Source organism: Phalacrocorax aristotelis, chromosome 10 (assembly GCF_949628215.1).
Source record: "Phalacrocorax aristotelis chromosome 10, bGulAri2.1, whole genome shotgun sequence".
Lineage (NCBI taxonomy): Eukaryota > Metazoa > Chordata > Aves > Suliformes > Phalacrocoracidae > Phalacrocorax > Phalacrocorax aristotelis.
In genome coordinates this window covers 23,114,510-23,136,870 of record NC_134285.1, presented here as the reverse complement: position 1 = coordinate 23,136,870, position 22,361 = coordinate 23,114,510, and the positions used below count along the sequence as shown (strand labels likewise).

At 46.6% G+C, this 22,361-nt stretch overlaps 1 protein-coding gene across 4 annotated transcripts in view; it reads right to left on the bottom strand.

Annotated features, from left to right (window-relative positions):
• Positions 1 to 22,361, bottom strand: part of SLC8A3 (solute carrier family 8 member A3) — a 113,630-nt gene that overhangs the window by 68,449 nt on the left and 22,820 nt on the right. The window lies entirely within an intron of this gene.

The window sequence follows — 22,361 nt, the reverse complement described above, 5'->3', positions numbered from 1 at the left end:
CTGCTGCATTTCAGGAGAACAGAAGGGAATACAGGGTACTTTGGAAAGCACAGCACTAAAATACAGTATCCCCTTCCAACACTGATTTACTTGGTACTATTGACTAGACAAAAGCAACTAACAAAAAATCAGGTAGAGAATAAAGGAGGAAGTGATTTTCGCTATTAATTTTCAAGAAGTTAATATATCTATGCTCAAAGCTTACTGTGCTCTTAAATAATTGGTTAATTCTTTCCCCCATGCAAAGCTCTTCAGTTCACCTTTAAAAGAAAGAGATGGATGATTTAGAGTCCAGCATCCCAAAAGCAAATCTCCTCTCCCCACGCAAGCGGCAATAATTCAGCACAGCTACACTGCCATCAGTCATGCTTCTCATCTTCCGAGTGCACCTTTCCTGTCACTCCCTGGCAGGCGGAAATGGATGGCAGATACACCCTGCTATGCCAGTTTTGGTGGTGGGAAAGATAGGAAAGGGGTGACCTTGCAAACACTGCCAGGAAGTCACATATGTCTAGCTCAGAGATGGCTGGTGGTCTCCTTCGTGACTGCCTGGCTTTGCTAATTAGATGCTGTGAATGTTAGAGGGAGACATATTTAGCTCCCCAGAGGGTGCTTAGTGTTAGAGGGACTCTGCAGTTTGTTTTTTGTTGTTGTTGCTGGGCTTTTGGCTTGGGGTTCCCTGCTCCTCCCCCCCCCCCGCTTCCCATATGAAACAGACTCACTCTTCAAGTCAAAGGATTACTATTTTTATTTATTTATTAACTGACACTTCTGCAAGCCCAGCCTAGGATTTGAGAGTCAGAAAAGGCCTCATCTGCTTTTCCCAGTAATAAAGGCCTTGTAATTACACAGGAAAGCCTGATGCCAACAGACAAGCCAGAAGGCATCCCAGTCTATTTTCGAATAGCTATCCTGTTTGTGGAAAACTGAGAATAGTTTACCCATGCTGGGCATGTGAACAGAGGTGATTCAGAGAGAGACCAGGCCTTGGATAACATTGAAGCTGCAAAGTTGGTGGAGAAAGGGAAAGGACAATCTTTTAAATTAATTTATTTTTAAAGTCCTGTATCCATCATGTCCCCTGTGGCTCTGTATACGGCTCAGCTAGGGAAGTACACCATGCCACGTGGTCAACATCGTTTTGACAGCTCTCCTACAGCCACCAAGCCCACCTCTAACAGCATGCCAACACCACGCTGGGAAAGCCAGCCACCAAGCCCAGAGGAGCCAGGCTTCCAGCACCTGATGGGGAAGGGACAGATCTCAGGGACTGTGCTCTCTCCAGCAGGCTGGAGCGGGATCCCTCTCTGCTGAGAGTGAATTCATACCAAACCCTACAGGGAATTCCACAAGGCTTTGAGTTGCCACATTAGTCTTTGCTTACTCTGTCCAGCTGTCTCTTTTAAACCAAGCACAAATGCAGTCCTTCAGCAAATAAATGCTCCTATTGATCAAGTCTCCACCTTCAGATGGAAAAGGCTATTCTTCTCCCCTTACCTCGTCAAACAAGCCCATTAACTTTACTCCAGTTACCAAGAGACACCTCACGCCTGTGGACATGTCCAAGCTAGGCAGTATCCATACCAGGAGAGTGGGGAAAGTACAGGTCCTCACATTAGTACATGAACTCATGCAAGTGATGAGAAGTAGCTCATATTTCAAAAATTATCTGTTTTAATTACATACAGTGAGATTTATAACACAGGTAGGAACATTCAGATAGTTGTACAAATATTTCTTTAAGAAATACAGTGTGGAGATTGCTAAGATGGCAATGCCCTAAAAATAAAGTTTAAAAGATCTTCCTTCCATCTGAAATAAAATGTTCTTCTATGCTTAACATATAAATAAATACATTAGACCCAAGGGTGTAATGCAGCAGGTGATTTCACTCCATTCAGTCCGATGCCAAAGTGATAGTTTTCTGCATTACTAATGAAAGATACTAAGCTGTGAGCTAATGTGTTGCGTGGTGAATGTACTTGAAAAACCTATTTGGTCCCCAGAAGGAAGAGACGCTCGGTCCAGTGTGGTCCACGACACTGAAGATGCCCCACTTCAAATGAATTTTGGATTCTGCCTTTCCCTGATCTCAGCCCATGCCATTGGATATGTCTAAGGGCCTGATCCTACACAGAGCTCTGCTGAAGCCAGTGCCCTCCCATACTAGCACTGAATGCAGGGCGGATGCCTTCAGCTTCACCCCTACCTGCAGATGGGCAGGCTGCTACGGCAGTGGTCTCTTCTGACTTGGTTTCAGTCTTCTTCAAAAATCACTCGAATTCTTCCTACATGTCCCTTATTAGAGCAGAGATGCTCTGGTCTGGGCCTCCCTGGAACAGAGCAGTGCAACAAGCAGTGACCCAGGGCAAGAGACTTTCCATGGTAATGCAGCATTAGAAGAGGTAATTGCTGCTACATTACGCTCATCTTGTGTGTGGGGAAACTGAGGCATAGAGCAGTACTGCGATTTCCCCACAGCTGCACAGCAAACCAGAGGCAGACCCAGAAGAAGCAGCCAGCTTCCCCATCTTATGTGCCACAAAGCAGTGGTTGGAAAAGGGAACCAGCCAGGCAGGTCTGCAGTAGCCACAGGCACGTTAGCAAAAGATTTTCCTCCTTGCAGCTGCCTCCGCTGCCCTGCGAGCACTCCCAGCTCACCAAGTCTGGCCAGCCAAACCACCGCTCCACAGCCTTTACGCTAAATTGGGAACCCTGGTCCTAGGCTGGACCAGGTGCCCTCACACACCCTTTCACCACTGTTTTGCCATGGGGACTGCTAGTAGCTGATCGGAGCCACTTCCTAAACTGTTTCCCTTACACCTGCATCATGGCCAAAACAGGAAGAGATGCTCAACTGTATCACCACTGGGAAAAATCCCAACAGAAATTATATCTGACCTAATACTAGCCTACTCAGTTCTCGTAAGCAGAGCCATAATAAAGGCCCAATTTCCTTCTTTGCCAGCAAAGGTGGATTTTGCCCTGACAGTTGCTGGGAACGCAGCACAACAAACCTGTGTCAGGCTGAAATCCAAGGCGCGCCTGTACTGACTGCTGAGCATCTCCACCGTTGCCCGAGCCTGGGGGCTTACCTGGGTGCCCCGGTACAACAGCACAGTCCTGCGTGGTGATTTGAAGTGGTGTTTGCCAGTTTCTATTAGGACTGTAGACTTACTGCAGCCTGTCTTCTCCCCCCAGCTTCTAGGTTTAGCAGGAAGAAAGACACATGCTCCAGACGTCCCATAAGAAAACTGCAATCCGGCAGCACTGGGAAGGGCTTATGCGCTGGGGGATGCTCCAGAAAAGTAAGCTGAATTACTTAGAAGAGGGAAGTTAAGGCATGAGAAAGCCCTGTGTGGATTCTCACACTCTGAAGTAACATGACCTCAGTTCAGTTTAGCTTAATCTTCCTGCAGTCAATTAGGCTAGAGTAAGGCCCTGAGAATGAGAATACAACTGGCCCAGCCTGGTTTTGAGCAACTCAAGGCTGCTCAGTGCATGGCCTCCAACCTGGACACCAGTGGCACCATGCTCTGGTTTTGTTCCTTTTTCAAGTTTCCCACACTCTCTGGGAATATTTTAATCTCTACACTAAGAGCCAAATATTGTAAAAGCTACCAGAAACTTCACGTCCATTGTCATGGCAGAGGCCAGAGCCACCACAAGCTTCCTGGAGAGCAGCATGGCCATAGCCTGGACTGAACCACTCCAAACATACAGTTGCTACCGATACAGCTGCAGGGTGTTTACATAGCTATGAACCACTGTGGCCATGCTCTACCCAGCCAGCTCTGTTCAGCAGGGAACATTTCTACATGCCAGCCTATCACTACTATCATTTCAATGTTATTTTATTATTTTGTTGCACTAAGATAAGCACTTGTTTCTTGATTGCAATAGTAAATCAAGAGAAAGAGGTTTGTACTCAGGCATTTAAAAAAAAAAAAAAGATCGCCACTAAAAAGCATGATTTGATTTTGCTGTGAAAAGCGATGCTTGAGCCTGCAGCCTTAGCTCAGCAGCGTTCTGGCACACGTACTATATCAACCAAATTAAGGGGCAATATCAAGGAGAACACTATGATGGCAGAATTAATTTTGTCCCATGGCATGACAGCGATGCTTCCCCAAATGTAATTCTTTCTCTTTACACATGGTGCAGACATCAATGACATAACCACATCTCATTATTTAAATACCACAAAGCCACATTATATCGTTAAGTACAATACCTCTCAGTACAGTGAATCTCTTTATGTATTACAGACAGAAATTCTCAGATTCATTCGTGAGAAAAGAGTTTAGTACCCTGGTCTTACACAACACACTAGAAATTAAATATAACAGCACATAATGAGAGAACTGCTGCAGGCATATTTCGGCCACCTAAGATTTGCAGCTAAAATAGCTGTGAAGTTAACCGTTTCACCCTCCAAAGCAGAGTGCTAATGGACAGTGAATGGCATAATACACAACCATTGACTTGGAAGGGAATTTTTGCCTAAAAGCCTTAGAGCAGCAGCTTTCAGCCTGCCATTTTGATGGCAGACTGCGGACTGCTTCAGAGCGACTCACGAAACGTTAGTCCAAAAAATGAGATCGATATACACTATAGAACAAAGTCAGATGTTTCTAAAGCGACTTATATCTCCCCACTAGAATATTTTGAAGGTGCCACAGATTGAGAAGGGCTAAATACCCCTGCATGAGGGTCCGAACTCCTTATTTTATTCTGCCTGCTTTGCAGCTGCATACCTGTGAGAGGACCATCTTCTGATGTATACCGCTTCGGTAGAAATTAAGAGAGAATTAGGCATACATCAATTCAGCTCCACGTGACAGGATCAGGATAATCACATTGGTGAGAGTACAGTGGACTGCAAAAATCTGACAAGATGGTTCACATTTGAAACTCTGCATGTAGAAGACACAGAGTACATTTGATTATCAGATGAACAGTTTGTAATTGTGTAATTAAATATCATTTTATTACTATACACACTGGGGGCAGAATTAACGTTCTGCTTGGCATCCTGGACTTCTAGGACTTAATCATGCAAATGGAACATTCTCTTAACAAGATTTTTTTCAAAATAGCCTCTCTTGGGTTTAAATGGAGAATGCAAGAGAAGAAAGGTGGCTCTCCATCCCAGGGAATTATTTCGCACAAAAATACCCTCCACTGGATGTGCCACGTGCTCACCCCAGGCTGCGCTCAGGAGGCCATGGGACAGATCCCCTTAGCAAGCATCCTGCCCCAGCTCCCGCTTCAGGCAGCCTGTGTGGGCATGGGCTACTGGGGCACAGTGTGGCAATGCTTAGCTCCAGGCTGTTTGCTACAGGAAAAACGTAATCCTAACAGCGGAAAGGAAAGCTAAGAAGCAAAGCAGGAATGGCTGTAACACATGGTTTTCAGGAACATCTATATTGGAAGCTTAGCCATGTCCAAAAGTCTCTGTTTCGTGTGGTTCCCATGGCTGAACACAGTTCAGCAACTGCTAGTGCAGAACAAAGCTATGTTCCCTGCCTGATGCCAAAAGCACCATCAAATGTCTGTCCTGCTTACATGTACTGAGCATTAAACACCATTTAGCTGGGGTGATGTCCCAGTTTGCCACTAATGGTCCTGCATCAGGGTGCAGCACTCCGTGCTCTGCATGGCTAACTAGCAGTGGCAGGAGGTAGGTAGGCTTGGCCCTGCCAGCATCAGGTCTAATTCAGGAAAGAGTAGAAGGGAACGTGGTGGTCTCCCCTCCCTATTCTGGCTTCCAGTCACAAGGAACTTAGGGACCATCCGCGCCCCAGTCTGTATCCACCATGGTGTGCTGAATATAAGGGGCTGTATGACAGACTGCCCTTTCTAATCTCCTAAAACTTGCCTACTGGAGGTGACGCCAACATTATGTATTACGTTCCTCGGCTTTTCTTATATTTGCATTACTTGCCAATCCTGGCTCCTTTCTCCAAGGACTTTTAAAGCATATGAAGCAGAGGTGCACTTGGAGGTGAAAACACAAGCTAACTGAGAATTGAAAGAGAGGAGATAAAAGATGCATATAAGAGTATACGCAGAGAAAAAGACACAGGAAAAAGAATATAAAACTCCATCTGGCTTCTTTCAACAAAAATGGAGGCTTGGTCCTCTTCCCAACTGCACAAGTCCTTATTGTTTAATGAAGAATCAGTATTCAAATGGTGAGGACAGTCAGCCCCACTGTACAATACCCAGTTGTTCTCCATCCTCCCAGGGCATGTTTGATGAATGCAGTCAATGCCGCTAACCTTGGGCTGGACGTGGGTAGCTCTGTCACAGGATGGCACAGCTTATGCAGGTCTAGTGCCAAAAGCACTAATTTCAAGACTGATCTCTTCTAGGATTGGTCCAATAAGACCACAAGCTGCCATGCCAATACCCCATGCCCAGAGCATCTCCTCTGGGATTTGCAGGCTGCAATTAGCAGGGAATGTGCCACCTTCCCTGGGACTGATGAAAGCACGTCTGTCCCTATCGATTGCCAATAAATAGCCACTTCCATCTCTCCCTCTCGGTTTCCCACACTAGCGTGTTGGTAATCAAATGAGTGGCAGGCAGACAAGATGCTGTTATCAGTGTACCAGCAAAATGGGATTCTAGATCTAATCTCCAGTGTCACTTCTCCAGTCCTGATCACTGAGATTTAACCCCTCCTACGACTGAAGTACATAGCCACAGCTGCAAGAAAACTTCACAATCTCCATCCAGGCCAAGAAATCCAATGGAAGACCGAAATTCCTGCTCCCACTGAAACCCAGCAAGAGCAGGAACAATTGCAGGAAAGGCTCCTACTGGTAGGGATTACCATTTACTGCATCTTCTCATTGCTTCCTATTGTACTTACAGCTTACTACAAGAAAAAAATGCTGTGCAGCCGAAGGGGTCTAAACTGCTGTTTTATTCCATTTTTTCACAAAGAAACACCACCAGAAAAATTGAGGTTCCCAAAAAATCTCTCACACATTCATCTTCCGGGCCTGTGAAATCTCCACACCCTCCCAGCTAGGAAAAGAAAATCCTTCCACTCCACAGGAGACTTAAATATTTCAGTGCTTACTTGCACTCTGGTCCTGGCAGAGCTTGGTTAAAATCTCATGTAAATAGCCCAGTTTCATGACTATTTACTGACATGTACTTATGGCACATAGCCATCTAGAGACACCTGGACTGCCTGAGGAGGGAAGCTTTAAATAAGCTGCTACGACTGCATGGCTTCTGCTCTTCCAACCGATCAAGTCCAAATGACATGGAAGTACCTTTGCCATCAAAACAGCAAATACCAGCAAAGAGACAGTTAACGCAACTCCCTCCACCCAGTCTAACTGCAGGAGCCTTTCTATCACATGTTAGAGGCTTGAGCTCAGGCCCTCAGAGGACTATTCTATTCAAAATTGAATGTTAACAGAAAAAAGAAGAAATTCAACCAGACATCAGGGTTGAAAGGCAGCCAGGCTGACTGTTGTGTTACTCCACATGAAATACACGGTATCTGAGATCAAGAAGATTGTGCCTTCTCCCCTCCTTATCATTAGCACTTTTTTTTTTACTATTATTTCTGGAACGTTTCTCCTGCTTATTACCCCTTTCTGCCAAATCTGCTGCAATGCCAGTGTCTGGAAGAGAAACCTGCTCTGGGGTCACTGGTGCTGGGCCCCAGACAGTTTCACACAATAGCATAACCCAGGCACACTTGCTTCTGCCCCCACAATCTCAGCGTGTGCTGGACTCTTAAAATTTAGAAACACTACCCGAAGGCCAAAGCAACAGATCACTAGGTGAGAATGTTGTTGCACATCCTCAGCCATTTGCAGCAGCCAACATCTGCATACACCTGTGCAAACAGAAAGTCAACAACACATGGCAAGTACCTATCACACGTAGCCATCATGCAAAGTGACATCCTCTAATACCACGCAGGGGTTTCAGCAAGAAGGACACTTGCCAGGCTGGGATATAAGCTGCTACCACAGGGCTGTGCTGTCTCCAAGAGCTCTGCTATGTGTCTAGTAACCAACACCTCAAGCTGGTCAGCATCTAAGAGCACTCGCCTGTTTGAGACAGGAAAAATGCATACAATGGACATCTGGTGGGAAATTCTAGTTCACCAGCTTCGCCTGAACATCCCCTGGAGCAGGGGAGAAGATGGGCAGCCCAGGAAGACCTTCCTGTGAAATCCCAGTGAGGGCCAGAGCTGCTTCCATCTTTTACAGGGAATAAACCTCTGCCACTGCCTGCAAAATCCCTAGTCAGTAGCAGTGACTTACTGAGCTAAAATTTAAGATTCGCTATGCTGCTGACTCACATCCACACTGACTGCCAGGTCCATGGGGTCTCATGGGGCCCACCCTGGGCAGCTAAGAAGACAGGAACATCATGGGGGCACATAACTGTGTGCATGAGCATAACTTCTGGGGATCAGTTACAAAAATGTGATTAGGAGTTTGTAGTTGAACATCAGCACCATGTAGGTGTCCAGTACTGTGGCTTCTCCACTGTGTTACTGATATTGATCCTTCTTATATAGTTCACTGATTGCTGATTAATTATACATTGCTGATAAATCAATGCACCACTTCAATCCTGATTTGGTTTAAACTGCACGAACTGAGTAGTTTTTCCCCCACAGCACAGCTCCTTCCCTGCAGAGCAACTCCCAGCCAGCTGGCCCCCAGCCCACACCTGGGCAATGGCTGACCCCATCCCAGGCACTGGACCTGCCTTTCTCTTGCCCAGCTTCCCAAGGTCCCTCTTGGCCCACTTCTGCTGCATGACAACACTCCTCTGGCCAGCAACCCACACTCCAGCATACCAACATTCCCCTTGGACCAAGGTCCCCATGGGCTCACTGGGGCAGGGCTGCATGTCTCCCCATCATCCCTGGCACGACGGGGTAAGATGCTGAACTGTTCAAGCCTTACGTTGACTCCTCAAGGTTATGACTAGGAACTGAGTACCCATTAAACCTCAAAGCACTGACTGCTACCTTTTTAGCCTGACAGATCAGACAGCTTTTTAATCCATCTTGTAGCCACCTATCAAGGCCATATTTCCCCAGTCTGGCTATGATGATGCTTTGGGAGAGCACATAATAAACCAAAAGCCAAGGTAAATGACACCCGCTGCTCTCTCCATGGCCACTGACTCAGGCATCTCATCACAGAAAGCAATTGGGTTATTCAGGCATGATCTGCTATGGTAAACGCATGCTGACTGTTCCCAGTCACCTTCCTGCACCTAGAAATAGCACGATCTAACATATATCTACTCCAAGTTGGTTGTCCTTCATTGTAAAAAGGCTTTTCCTTGTAGGTTCTCACTCTGGTCAAGGCTAAAAGCAATTTAAAGTTGCTAAAGGACCCTAACAGTCTCTGGCGAGAGACTTGGGTGAGCAAGGGCTTATTGCACAAGTTGAGATGGGCGCGTACCCACATCACACACCCTGATGTCAGATAACAAGCAGGCTGTGAAGGAGACCCTGCCACCTTTATGGATGAGTCTTCAGTCTCCATAATTCACAGAGGTACTAATCCAGAGTCTGGTCCTTATTGGGGCCAGCACGGGCAGCATGAGTGGAGGAGACAGTGGCACTACCTCCTGCCCACAATATATGTGGTGTGCATGTGACAGAGAAGGGATGGTGTGCCCAGTTGTTGCAAACAGGTAAAAAACAGATCAGTATTTCCACAGCTGCTGAGGGGTTAGCAAGAGGTTGATGCTTTAAACGGCAGGTCTCTGGTGAGACACCACATCCCTGCAGAAGCCTCACAGCAATAGCTGACATTCAGATCCAAGCGGGCTCCTCAGAGAGGGCTGCAGGAGCCTGGGATGGCAGGGGCAGCAGTGCCACAGCATGACGTAAAGCCGATCAACCCATCTCTGTTCCCAAAGAGGATCAACATGCTCAGTCTTGGCACAGCAACTGAAGCACCTCAGAGGTGACCCTGGACAGGCCACCCCAGGAAGGCTTTGTCCCCAGCATCTGGTGCTACTCAGCAGCTGTGCAGGAAGGCAGGCTGATTTCTGCAGCAGCAGTTCTCTTGCTGAAGAAAAGCATGCATTTTGAGTCCCTACTCCCCAACCATGCCAACCACCCTGCTCTCTGGAGCCTGCGTTTTCAACTGAGCACCACACGAACGAACTCTCATCACCCACCCAGCCCAGGTGCTCACACCTGAGTCACTGCATGCCCCAAACCTACCTGACCTGGGCATCCCCTCACCCCGATCACCCCCTGCCCTGCGGTACCACCGTTGCGGGCTGCCAAACACAGCGTGCCTACAGGCACTGGCTTTTGCTTGGTAGATAAAACGGTCCTCCTGCCCAATCTGTGAGCAATTTGGGATCCTTCCATATGAAAGGTGAAATATAAACACAAAATACCATTAATTGATACAAGAAACTGCCTGAGGTAACCAAATATTACCTCAATATTCCTCAGGCACTCTCCATGCTCTGCCTACAGGTCAGATAACCTTGGGTGTGCTACTGTCCCACCACCTTCTTAAAGAAAAAGCATGTAACTGTTTCTAAGGCCAAGTGAAGCACAAGCCAGCTGGCAAAAGGGGTTTTCTGTTCCTAGGGAAACCAAGGTGTTACTCCACAATGATTTCCTTGTGCAAATGCAGGTAAGCAGTGAGAGCTACTTCAGAGCTGTGGTGAAAATACAACACTAACACAGACAGGGAAGAGCTGACTTAAGTCCTAGTTGAAGTACTAGCTTGCAACAAGAAACCAAGTCCCAGCCTCAGATTAGGAGAGAAGACCAAGGCCGCAAGGTTCTCAGCAAGTAACTCTCATTCATTTCTTTTTCTCATTACAACCACTTTGTTCTCCATCTGCCTTTCTCTAGAGTACTTAGCAATTCACAGCCAAGTTCCTTCAAGCCCTGGAAAGGGCCCTGCTGGGCAGTGATTCCCCATGTAATCGTCCCCAAAGAAAGAACACCACCATTTAAACACACCTCTGCTCCACCTTTGGTGATTCACCCCCAAAACGCCAAAGGCATGCATTGTTATTCAGACCATTTGCCTTCAAGGTCAGCACAACATTCTCCTGTCTCCTAATGGAAGCAAGCCTCGCTCGCCTGCTGCCTCCATGACCTCTCAATGGTCCCTTCCCTGCCTTCCTCCTTGCTTCCACCTTGTATTCCAGAGTTGTCCAGCTCACTCAGAGTTCTGAGATTTGAGAGCAAAGAGACATCTTGGTGCTGACAGCCAGCACCACCACAGTACACACAGCAACTACAATCTTGTGACGAGCAGATGGATTTAATTATTCATGTGGGTGGATGAACCTTCTGGGAGATACATCTGAAGCTGATGAACTAGAGGAGGGTTGAGGGCAGTGCATCATCAGACCTGTATGGACTAGGGGTATCCTTCTATCACAAGGCAGCTGACACAGTTTCTCGTGGACTTCTACTGTGGGGAAGGAAATTCCTCCATGTGATTTATTTAGGTACTCAAAGTCACCCCAAGGCCCCACCCTGCCCTCCCTCTCTGGTTTTCTGCAGATTGATTTAAGCTGATGCCTCTGGTGAGAGTTAACTGGAATTGCAGTATCCCATGGAAGCCCCCTGTGCGGTGGTCAAGTTAGTGTTCCTCACTTCTAGCCTTAAATCAGTTCAGATACTGTGGTTCACACTGCAGGTACTGCGTTTCAACAGGTACTATGATTATTTCTCTCTCCAGAGCATATCAACTTGCATCAAAATTTTACAGGGTATCAGCAGGAAGGTAGGGCACTGCCTATTATGGAGCTCAATCTCTTCAGCACACTCAGTATGACAGGCTTTTACTACCCAAAAAAGGGCAAAAAGGCAAGTTTAAAGGATTAAAGAAAACTTCCCATGCTTCAAAATTCCCAGGAAGCTTCAGAGACCAAACCAGTCAGAGAGGATGGCAAGGGTGGAGGCAAGCAGCCCCAGTTGGAGTGGTCTGAGGGTTGAGAAGTGGGATGCAGGAGCAGCAACGCTCACATGCTGCTAACAGGTTTATTCCGCTGGCAGGGATTCCCTTCAGAAGCATTTGGGTAAGTGCTGTACACCGCCGAGTTCAATCTGTGCTAAGCAGATTAGTTCCTTACCGGTGAAAGGTTCTGGGCAGCAGCAGAGAGTTGCTCACCACGTGACACAAGGGGGCTGTCATTACGTTTCATAGATATGATATAATTATATGCTCTCCAGAGGGTACTTCTAATTGAATTATAGGGTGTCTCACAAGTATTCTGGGCAGTGGTTCGAAGAAGCTCTCATTGCCCAGAACAAGATAGTGATACCCTTTAATTCCATTAGATGTACCCTCCAGGGAGCAGGCTGTTAGTCTATGCAGCAATTAGCTTTTTTTTTAAAAAAAAAAAAAGTATCATCTCCCCCCAAAATTGGAAGTTTCTTGTTGCTGCATACTTGTTCCTCAGGCCGCTCCTCTGCAAGCTTACAGCCCCACAAAACTCCCTCACCTGCCACCCGGGACAGCCATGCACCAAGGGCAGTCACCAAGTCACCATCCCCTGCCCAGGTGGCTGCTGGGCTCCCTTCCCAGTGCGGGGTCAGGAGATACGGCGCCACATGAGGCATCACAGGCCATGCTATACATATGAGGGAGATCTCAGCCTCCTTAGAAAAGACCTGATAACCAGTCCCCAAAGGCAAGGCATTAATAATCCCAGGCCAGGCTAAACCGGAGCTCCAGTTATTAGAGCACATGCTGGTGAGGTTCCCTCTTCAGCCCACCCACCCCTTCGTCCTGCCTTCAAATGTCCCAGAGTTGCAGATGGCTACCCTGGTCCCCCAGAGACAGCCAGAGCGACCCCAGGACAAGGCAGCTTGCTCCCCTGAGGCTGGCCATGCTTCCATCACTTGGGCACCCAAAGCTATGCTCCCAGGGGCCTATTTCAAACCTTGGATTTTGCTCTCTTGTTTTAGTCCAGACTCATTCAGTTTTTCCTTCTGAACCAGATCGTCCCAGGAGAGCTGTGGCACTAGGCTTGCAAAATCAGCTGCCACGCTGTCCCAGCACAGCCTGCCTGGGGGCAGCACACTGGGGACCAGTACCCTTAAACCACTGGTAGCCACCTCTGCACCGTGGCACCTCACCTCCTCAGGCTCATGGCCAGCCAGCCAGAAGTACTGCACAGGGACCATGTGGGACCTACTACTCCCCAGAGAGCTCAGGGAAGAAATAAAACCATACTGATGCTCTCCCAGCACCAAAGCCAACAGCTTCTTCGCTCTTTACCCTCTCCTCTGGGGGCTGTGCACCAGGGAAACCACCCAGCACTTCTCTCCTGCTCCAACACTGCCGTCTACAACTCACTGTCAAGGCAGGGGAGATGTCACATCTGTTATGCCTTTTTTTGTTACTCTGTACCATACAAAAGATGGAATAATCAGGCCCCAGAGCCCATATTCTTTTTTAGTCACCTCAAGGGAAAGCCAGCACCAGCTGCCCACCACAAAGTCTAACGATCTACTGAAGCTTCCATCAGCTCTGACTCCCACAGACCACATCTAGCACCACTCCCTTCACCAGGCTGCAAAAAGAGCAAGAAAGACAGTTATGCCAAGAACTTACTAATTATAGAAAGTTAAGTCCTTCCTATCGGACAGGCACCACAGTCACTGCTGAGATAAAGCGCACACGGCTCCTCACAATTCCATGGTGCCACAGCCTTGCACGCCAGCAGTAGCCACGTATCTGGTACGCTCCACCCTGCTACAGCTTTCAGCTATTGCTGATCAAACCCTGGGAGCCCAGCTGCTAGGCAAGCAGCTACTGCTCATACCTAGTCCATTCACTGCTATTTTGCATTATTCACAGCTCTGCCCACCTCAATTGGTGTCAGATAACAGGACAGATCTGGGAAGAGCTGCCAATTCACATGCTTCCCCTCCCCAGCTCCACTACAGAAAGAGAAAACTACTGTGAGCATCAAAGCTAAACACGATCCACCCCAAAATAAAGAACCATTTCTGATGTCTTAGAAAACAGTGTTCAGTGCTTATTTAGTCTTGCACTGTCAGTACACTCGTCCTGGCACAACCCTCCTAAACAGCATCATGGTCCATTTGTCTTTATTAAAGGAGGTGGAGATAGCAGTATTAAGCCAAAACTCTCAAACAGATGAGGTAAATGAGAGACCAACCCAGGAGGGAAGACAGGTAAAGCAGAGGTAAGTGGAGCAGAATTTCTACATTAAATATTGATAACTTTATCATGCTTTTTTTCTCTAAAGGATAGAAGCAGAGCAGCATGGTGCTCAGGTGGGGATTTTTATGAGGGTAGGACCCGTTTGGCTTGCTTATCTCATGGAAAGAAAAACAGAGGCACAAAAGGTAATTCCTACTCCATTTCATTTTAAAAACATGCTTTTACGGGAGTACCAAAGAGGCGCAGCAGCAGATAAACCATCTATGACACACCCAATGCAACAGCTGCAGCACAGGCAGGAGCAACCACTCCTGGAAACTGGAGCGGAGAACCGGGGAAAGAGAAAAAGCCTCTTTCCTCCCCAGCACCTAAAAAACACCAAAGGAGATGTTTCACAATCTAACAGAAGGACCAGGAGATCAGAGCCATGGCTTTTGCTTGCAGGGGGTAGGTAGAGCGTCAAGCCCTTTATACACAGAAGGACTCCATGCCAACACCTGGAAGGAGAGCAGCAAGACATAGTGGAGACTGTCAGGGATCTGATGTCCAGACAAGGGTTACCAGGTGCTGCAGTCCAGCTCTAGGACTGCACCACACTCCATGCGAGGCTGCCCAGTAGACATCTCTGTTGGCCTCCTAAGGACAGGTCCTCCAATACCTATCCTACCTGATGTTCACTTCCACCCTGCTGCCCTTCCTGCACAACCCACCCAAAGGGCCCAACCTGCTGAGCAGCCAGCGCCTGCTCAACAGCAGGACTGGCTTCCACTGAAATGCTCACAGGAGTACATGCTGGCACCCAGGCAGAGACTTGAGTGGCCTCATCTGTCAACAGCCCATCTGCTAAGACAGCTGTAAATATGTACCAGTCCACATTCCTCCCAGCTTTAAATCTGCTGTTTTCACTGAAGCTAAACAGAGAATGAACTTGTTCCCCAGTGCTTCTATCAGCTAGCATAGCAAATTCTCTTATCACCTTCCTGACATGAGATAAATAAGAAACAAGCCTCACTGCTATCAACAGGTAAATAATCTCTTATTTGAAACAGCTCCCACCTTCCACCAGGATCAGCTGCTTCTATTTAGCCACAACAAAAACTTGCTGGAGGACCTCTGGCTGGGGAGATTTTAGACTCTGCTGTTCTCCTCATCTCATTGAGAAAAGGATAAGCCCATATTTAACTCAGAAACTTTGCTGGCATTCTGATCTGTTAGAAGTCATAGACACATTACAATGATGCCGTAAGTAATGTTCCTACTGTGGGTTAAAAAGAAAAGCCCAGCACATGCTTGGAGCGATATACAGTCTATCAAGCCTTGCCATCAGCATCTCTTCTTATCTCCTGAAGCTGCAACATTCAAACTGTGCCTTGTCCTCCATCTTATAGGTAGGAAACAAATATGATCTGTGCCTCTGCAAACCTGAGCGTAAAGGACACTATGCCTAAGCCACTCATTTGCAAAGGTGCTCCATGCAATAATACATGAGTCGGTATGAGTAAAGGAGGCAAAGCTCACCCAAGCCACAGTAGGCTTGTTTTATCTTCGATCGGTTCTGGTTTGTTGTTTGTTTTTAAACACAAAACTTGGTTGTGACACTTGGCAGAGTGAATTTCCCTGTGTTTGCTCTAAACTAGGAGCATCACTGTCCTCTCCGATACCTCCCAGAACGTCCCTTCCAAAGGCCTCCTACTTTAGGAGCCCATCAGCTTCTGAGGGGCTTCTCTGCTAGATCAGAGCACACACCAGCTCTGAAGAGCCAGTCTCTGCCTCTTTTCAGCTGGGGTCCTAGGCCTCCCCTGTTTAATGCGGTCACAATCTCATACAAATGCCTCCTTTGACGGGCAAGAAGTCACAGTCGCCACGGCAGGATGTCGTTTGTCCTTCTTCATCGACAGATTGCAAGTATGCCCCCCCCGACACCTGCCAACAGGCCTATCTGGAAAGGTAAAGGTCAGCTCAAGGCTTCTCTTCTTCCCAGGGTGGTACCACGGTCTCACATTTCTGCAGGCTGATTTTACATATGCTCCAGGAACAGTCCCCTGATACCTTAGTCTAATCCCTGCAGGTCACACCACTCAGACCTCACAGCAGGACTAGGGCAGAAACCCAAAGCATGCCTGTGTGCGTAAAGGACTTCAGTTAAATTAGAAACTGGTGCTGTTAAGAACACCGACATGAGAATGTCACAGCAAAAAGCAAATACAACAGCCTTTCACCACTGGCAACATAGTGGGGCAAAGTTTGTTATTGGGTTTGTTTTGTTTTGTTTTAACTGGAAGACAGCTGTGACTGTTTGCCCTTAATCTGAATTAAAAACTTCTAATTTATGTGAAGGTGTAGGAAGAAGAGAAAGCCAGAAGGAGCTTACTCACTGATAGAAACAAACTGGACAAGAGTTTGGAGGATTCAATCTCAAGAAGGCTCTAACAGGACAGAAGCATGTCCCGACAGAAGGAAACCATCAGCCTTGCACAACAATTCTTATAGCCTGGAGTCCCACTAATTAGTCTTAATTTTTTGAGGGCTGTTCTCCTCAGAGCCCAGAGCCTTAGGATCAGTGCATGGTGTATGAGAGCTGTTCAGACTAGATTACCAAAATAATTTTGTTATGACCTCGGTCATTAATTGGAGTCATCACAGCTGATATAAATAAACCAAGGTCTGCAGATGCAGCATACCTCCATGTTATGTGACCAAAATTTAATTTAGGAAAATGAGCACCCAAAACCACAGTTATTGTTGGCAGCTTGGGGAAATAGGGAGATATTGCAGCTACTGCCTATACCTGTACCAACCTATTTTGCAAAGGCTGGGAAGAGGTCAGTGAATCTGCACGAATTCACTGTGGTCCTGAGTAACAGGAAATTATGAGTTTGATGAACACAGATGATCTTCTGGATAGAGCACAGGCTGGCAGTTAGGGAGATCAGTTTTATTCCTGTCTTTGCCTCTGATCTGCTGGGTAATCCAGAGGGAAGAGAAGTCACTTTCTCTGTATTTCCACCCCCCCCCCCCATTCTGCAAAATGGGAATATTGTCGCTTCATCTCCTTTGCAGAGTGCTACGAGATCCACTGATGAAACACCATGCAAAAGAGCTAAGTATCATTAATAGCATTCCCCTCAAAATGCCACAGCCGTGACTACTAGGTGATCAAATTAAAAAATTAAGTTGACAGTTTCATCAAGCACTGAATGGCAAGGAGGAAGGACAGTTAATTTCACTAGGCTTCAGTATGACATCCTTCAAACTTAAAACCGCCGTTCACCTTTCTCCACTATCACCTTCACCAGATCTGCTGGGGGAAGCTAACGGCCACTGCAGCAGGACAAGGAGCAAGGGGTTAGGTACCTCTGCATCCACACATGAGTGGACAGGAGAGGAAAAGGAGGAGGAAGGGTTACTGACCTTCCCACCAAACAAGGGTGGCACAACACACAGGAGAGAGGGCGGCAGCAGCAGCATGTGATGGCTGCCTGGGGCAGCTGTTAAAACACCAGCCTTGGGGCATAGCACCAATCTGACCTTGACCCAGACAGGACCACCTCTGGCACAGCTCTGGCCTTCACATGCATACATGCACGTACACTCCCTGAGCCCCTCTGCCAGAAAATGCCTGAAGCCCCCAACAGGGAGAAATGTATGTGGTTTTCTACTGCCCAGTGTCATGGCAGCACTTTGGAATACCAGCCCCACAAGCTAAGTACACACTCAGAGACAGCCCAAGGCTCACGGTGACTCCGTGGAGCAGCCACGGCCATGGATGCAGCTGCCTGGGGGCTCCTCTGGGGAGATGCAGACAAGGAGAAGCAACGTGCAACTTGCACGCAACATCCTGCCCAAATCCTAAAGGCTAAAAAAGTCTCACGGCCTATCAAGGCAGGCTTAATTGTTTGTCTCCAGCAGTCTCTGTACGAATGGAGGAGATGGTGTCGCTGCAATTCAGCGCTCTGCCTAAAACACACACAGATAAGTGACTGCAGATTTCCATATGTTACCAAAGTTTGGCCAAGCTGACTCTGCGAAGAGGCTTTACAGGCCATTTAATACCGGTTTAGCACCACGGCATCTCAACGCCCGGTGCCTTCCTGAGCTACAGGCAATACTCTGAGTACTACAGACCCAGGGCAGATGGCTACACCTCTAGTAGCCTTCAGGTCCTGCAAGTAATTGAGCACCCAGCAACAAAGGCAAATAACAAAGTAGATCTCTTGGCCTAAACCTTAACTCAGTATAGCTGCTGCAAGTGACAGGGCCACAGCAGAACTTATCACTTTATTTTCTAGCTGGCATATCGATTAGCTACAGGTAACCTGTATATCTTCCTAAACTTTATAAAGCAAGACCTAGACAAATTTCTATATGAATTTAAACAGTTTTAAACATAGGAAAATTTAAACAGAGAAAAATTTAAATTCAATTTAATGACTTGCTGGGAGTTCCCTTTATTATGCAAAAAGAAAATCCTTTAAAACCCAATTCGCTTTTTGCTGCTGCCTCTTAATGATTTCTTCATTGCTTGGACATGATAAAGCAGCTGGGTCAATCATTCTTCTACATTTTCATACCTCCAAGAACGTAACATTTATTTCCATGCAAATTCATTTAATAGAAAAGTGTTCAGTCATCTTGCAAAAAAAAGAATATCTAAGTTTTGGGCTTGATTTTTTGAGAGCTTTTTGGTTAACAAATGAGCTAGGATTCTGCTTCAGCTGCTTAGGTCATATCTGACCCTCACTGGAGCAGGAGTTCAGAAATAACAAGTGTATTCAGAAAGGGGCAGTATAACCAAATATTTGAGACCCGATCAATTTCTTTCTCAACAGATGACAGTGTTCAAGATTATATGGCTTGATTTATAGCTATCCAACCCACACACAACCACACACACACACACACAGACACACACACACGGTGTGGGACCATATTTCAGTAACAACAGCATCGTTTCAAGCTGCCTCATCTCAGCCTGCTTCCTCTTGTGCTCCCACCCAAACGTGAGTAAGGAAACTTTGACGGTGTTAGTATAGAAAGAACCATAGAGGCAATAAGCAAGACCCAGTGGCAGGATCCATTTCCCTCTCATTCTGTAACATTTGCATCAACTCTTCTTTCAGTCCCACATATTTTAGGGAAAGCCTCTTAAAATCAACCCTGAGATAAACATCATAAGATAAAATAAACTAAGTGAAGACCCCTCCTCCGTTTAGCTTTCAGGGAAAGTGCTTATCCTTGGCCCTGGGGATTTGGTAGATGGCAGCTTCTTTTTTATAGTTTAATCTCAAGGATGTTGTGTAATCCAGTAACCCTCAGATTAATCTAGCCATTGCTACACTTAAGGAGACTGACAACAAACTACTTACAGATCACCTGCCACTGCAGAATGCAAGCTGAAGTTTTTTAATTCGTGTGTCAGAAAATGGGCTGAGAGCATGAACTGAAGCTTTTACTCCCCTTGAGTTTATACTGATCAGTGCTTCTTCATGGCTGCAATTCTGTGGATCCTTAGCATACATGCATAGCCACAGCAAAGCTTAGCATTGTCTTACATGTTTGCAAGACGCTGTTAATTAATTTCCCTCCTCCATGAGTCAAAACAAAGCTTTTTAAAGTGACTCCATGAAGAGAATGTCAAGGTTAAAGCAGTGAGGTAGGCAGGACTCCATCCACGAGCAGCTCCTATACCAGCATGGGAACTAGAGCCCAAATTTTGCCTTTCCTAAGCATGGGCCTAATCAGGAGGCTGAAGTGGGGAGCACATAACTTCTCACTGCTTTCTGACGCCATGTCCTTAGCATTATCTACCAACCATCTTAGTCTCCTGCTATCCCCTCTGCTCTGCACTGGGCTTTGCGGACCGTCGGTCCCTGTCTCAGCAGGCAGGGGATGTCAGTATCTTGTGGTGGGTCCCCCTCAGTGGCAAGGCATTTAAGAGGCAGGGCCTCAAATATTCAGCCAGGCAACCCCCTGGCTATTTGGTGACCCAGTGTCTTCATACAGCCTTGTACCAAGTGATACCATGACCAGTCACTCATATACCTCTCTCTGGGTCAGCAAAACTGTCCCAAACACCCTATCCACCCATCCTCCCAAACTGGGCTGACCAAAACTAGATACTGTTTGTTGGAAGAGCAGCATTAGGCACCGGAACTCCAAATTCAGACCTGAATCACCTCAACTTTTTTTGCAGCCTGAATACTTGCTCACAGTTCTTTATCTGCACTCAGATTTAGAAAGCAAAAACGGAAAAAGAGATTAAACCCACCCATTACTGCTTCCAGATTTCTACAGCTGCTTCCACCTGCACCTCAGAGAAGAGCTGGCAAAGTACAGTGACTGACCTGTGTTCACTGAATTTAAAGACCAAGGGCTGATTACTGAAAGCTACCTTCACATGTTTCCAGCTCAAAACTCCATTCCCAGAAGACCTGGAAATTTAAAATTAAACCTGGACTAAATAAAGGCAGCCTGCTGACTGACATGATCTCCCTCCTTGTTAGGCTTATTAGTTTGATTAAGTGCTATGTTGAGCCAGCTACACTAATTCTAGCTTGAAAAGAAATTAATCTCTGCTAGCCACATGGTCTCCATGGCTAGCATGTAGCTAGCAGGCTTTGTTGCCAGTAGTCTCCTGATGCAGGAGTGAAAGTGTGGGCACAGTCTTAAGTACACCACAAATGTCTCATCTGTGCTCTAGGGCATCTTATCTGGGTCACACACCACAGCATTAAGCAACCTAAACGTACTTGTTTTCTGGACTGCCTTCATTATCATTAGAGTCTGTCCCACAAGCATGCACATGGTCCTGCTGAATGTGATTTATTTTAACCCAAGTGGAGCAACTACATGGGTATCCTCTGACCTTCTGTCACACTTTTCAAAGATAAAAAGAAGTCTTCCGTCAGCCAGAAGGTGAAAGAAATAGAGTACAGTTTGGAGTAAGACAGCTCATGGGCTTATTCTCTGGTGCCCCAAACCTGCTGGCCTTTCACTGATGGGTCTTTTTCAAGGAAGACAAGTCTCTTTTCTTCAAAACCTGGCTGAAGCAAGGTAGTACCCATTTTATTTTTTGGTAGTCTACTAACAGGGGGCTGTAACCACACAGCTGACACTCTTCTTCACTTTCTCTAGAGAAATCAGCTTGCGATTCAATTAAGGAGACTAACCTGCACGGCCCATCTCCCTGAAAAGGCCAGATGAGGACAGCTGATCCTTTTCCATCTCTGATAGTGGCTGAACCCAGCCAACCAGGAGCTTCTCTTCCTTTAATAGGAAGAACATGTACTTATAATCAAGCATCAGGACTGTGGATATTAGCTGGATTAAATGGTTTAGTGGGCTAAGGCAGAAGGTGCTATTGAATTAGGGCATCCCTACTCCATAGCATTTAATACACTAATATCCTTTCGGGTACTGTACTGGGAGGCTTGGTACAAAGATTTCCTTTCTCTGATGCCAGTTGCAAGTCTGCACAATTTTTCCTTTGATGGCTCAAGTGATTAGGTGTTAACAAGAGGAACCTAGGCACTTAACACTAGGGAGTTTTAGCACCAGGTTCACACCCTCCTCCTTCTCCCTACTCCGCTAAGGGATTTTTTTCATTCCCCGCTAATGTTAACAGCAGGTACTTAAAGCAATTAGACATTATCGCCTCTCTGGTCTTTATTACTTCCTAGCTTCATATCAGCTACTTTGTACGCAATAAAAGAGCTGAATTAACAGGACTGGTGCAGACTATTCTGCTTCCCTTCTTTATTCTGTATGAAAACACTGGGTCACGGAGCCTCATGGACAGGCTGTGAGCTGCAGAGCTTTAGACTATTACTGCCAATTGCCATGGTATTTTACAAGGGGAAAAACCACAGGTAGTAAAAGAGCAGACATAGGGAGATCATAGAGAAGGTGATGTGGGGAATATGGGTAGACCATAGGGACATAAAGGCTGGAAGGATTTCACAAGTCCAGCAGAACAGCTTGCAGCTGTACCTATGCTGTGAATTAGCTGCCACAGGGACCTGCAAGTTGCACAGACCTAGGGACACAGGTATCGTGCATTGTTCTTGTGAAAATAAAGCCCCATGTCTACTGAACAGCTTTTTCTTGCCTGGGAACAGCTATTATAAACTTTTTGTCTAGGAATTGCAATAAACTCCTGTGCACTCTATGTCTGGTGTT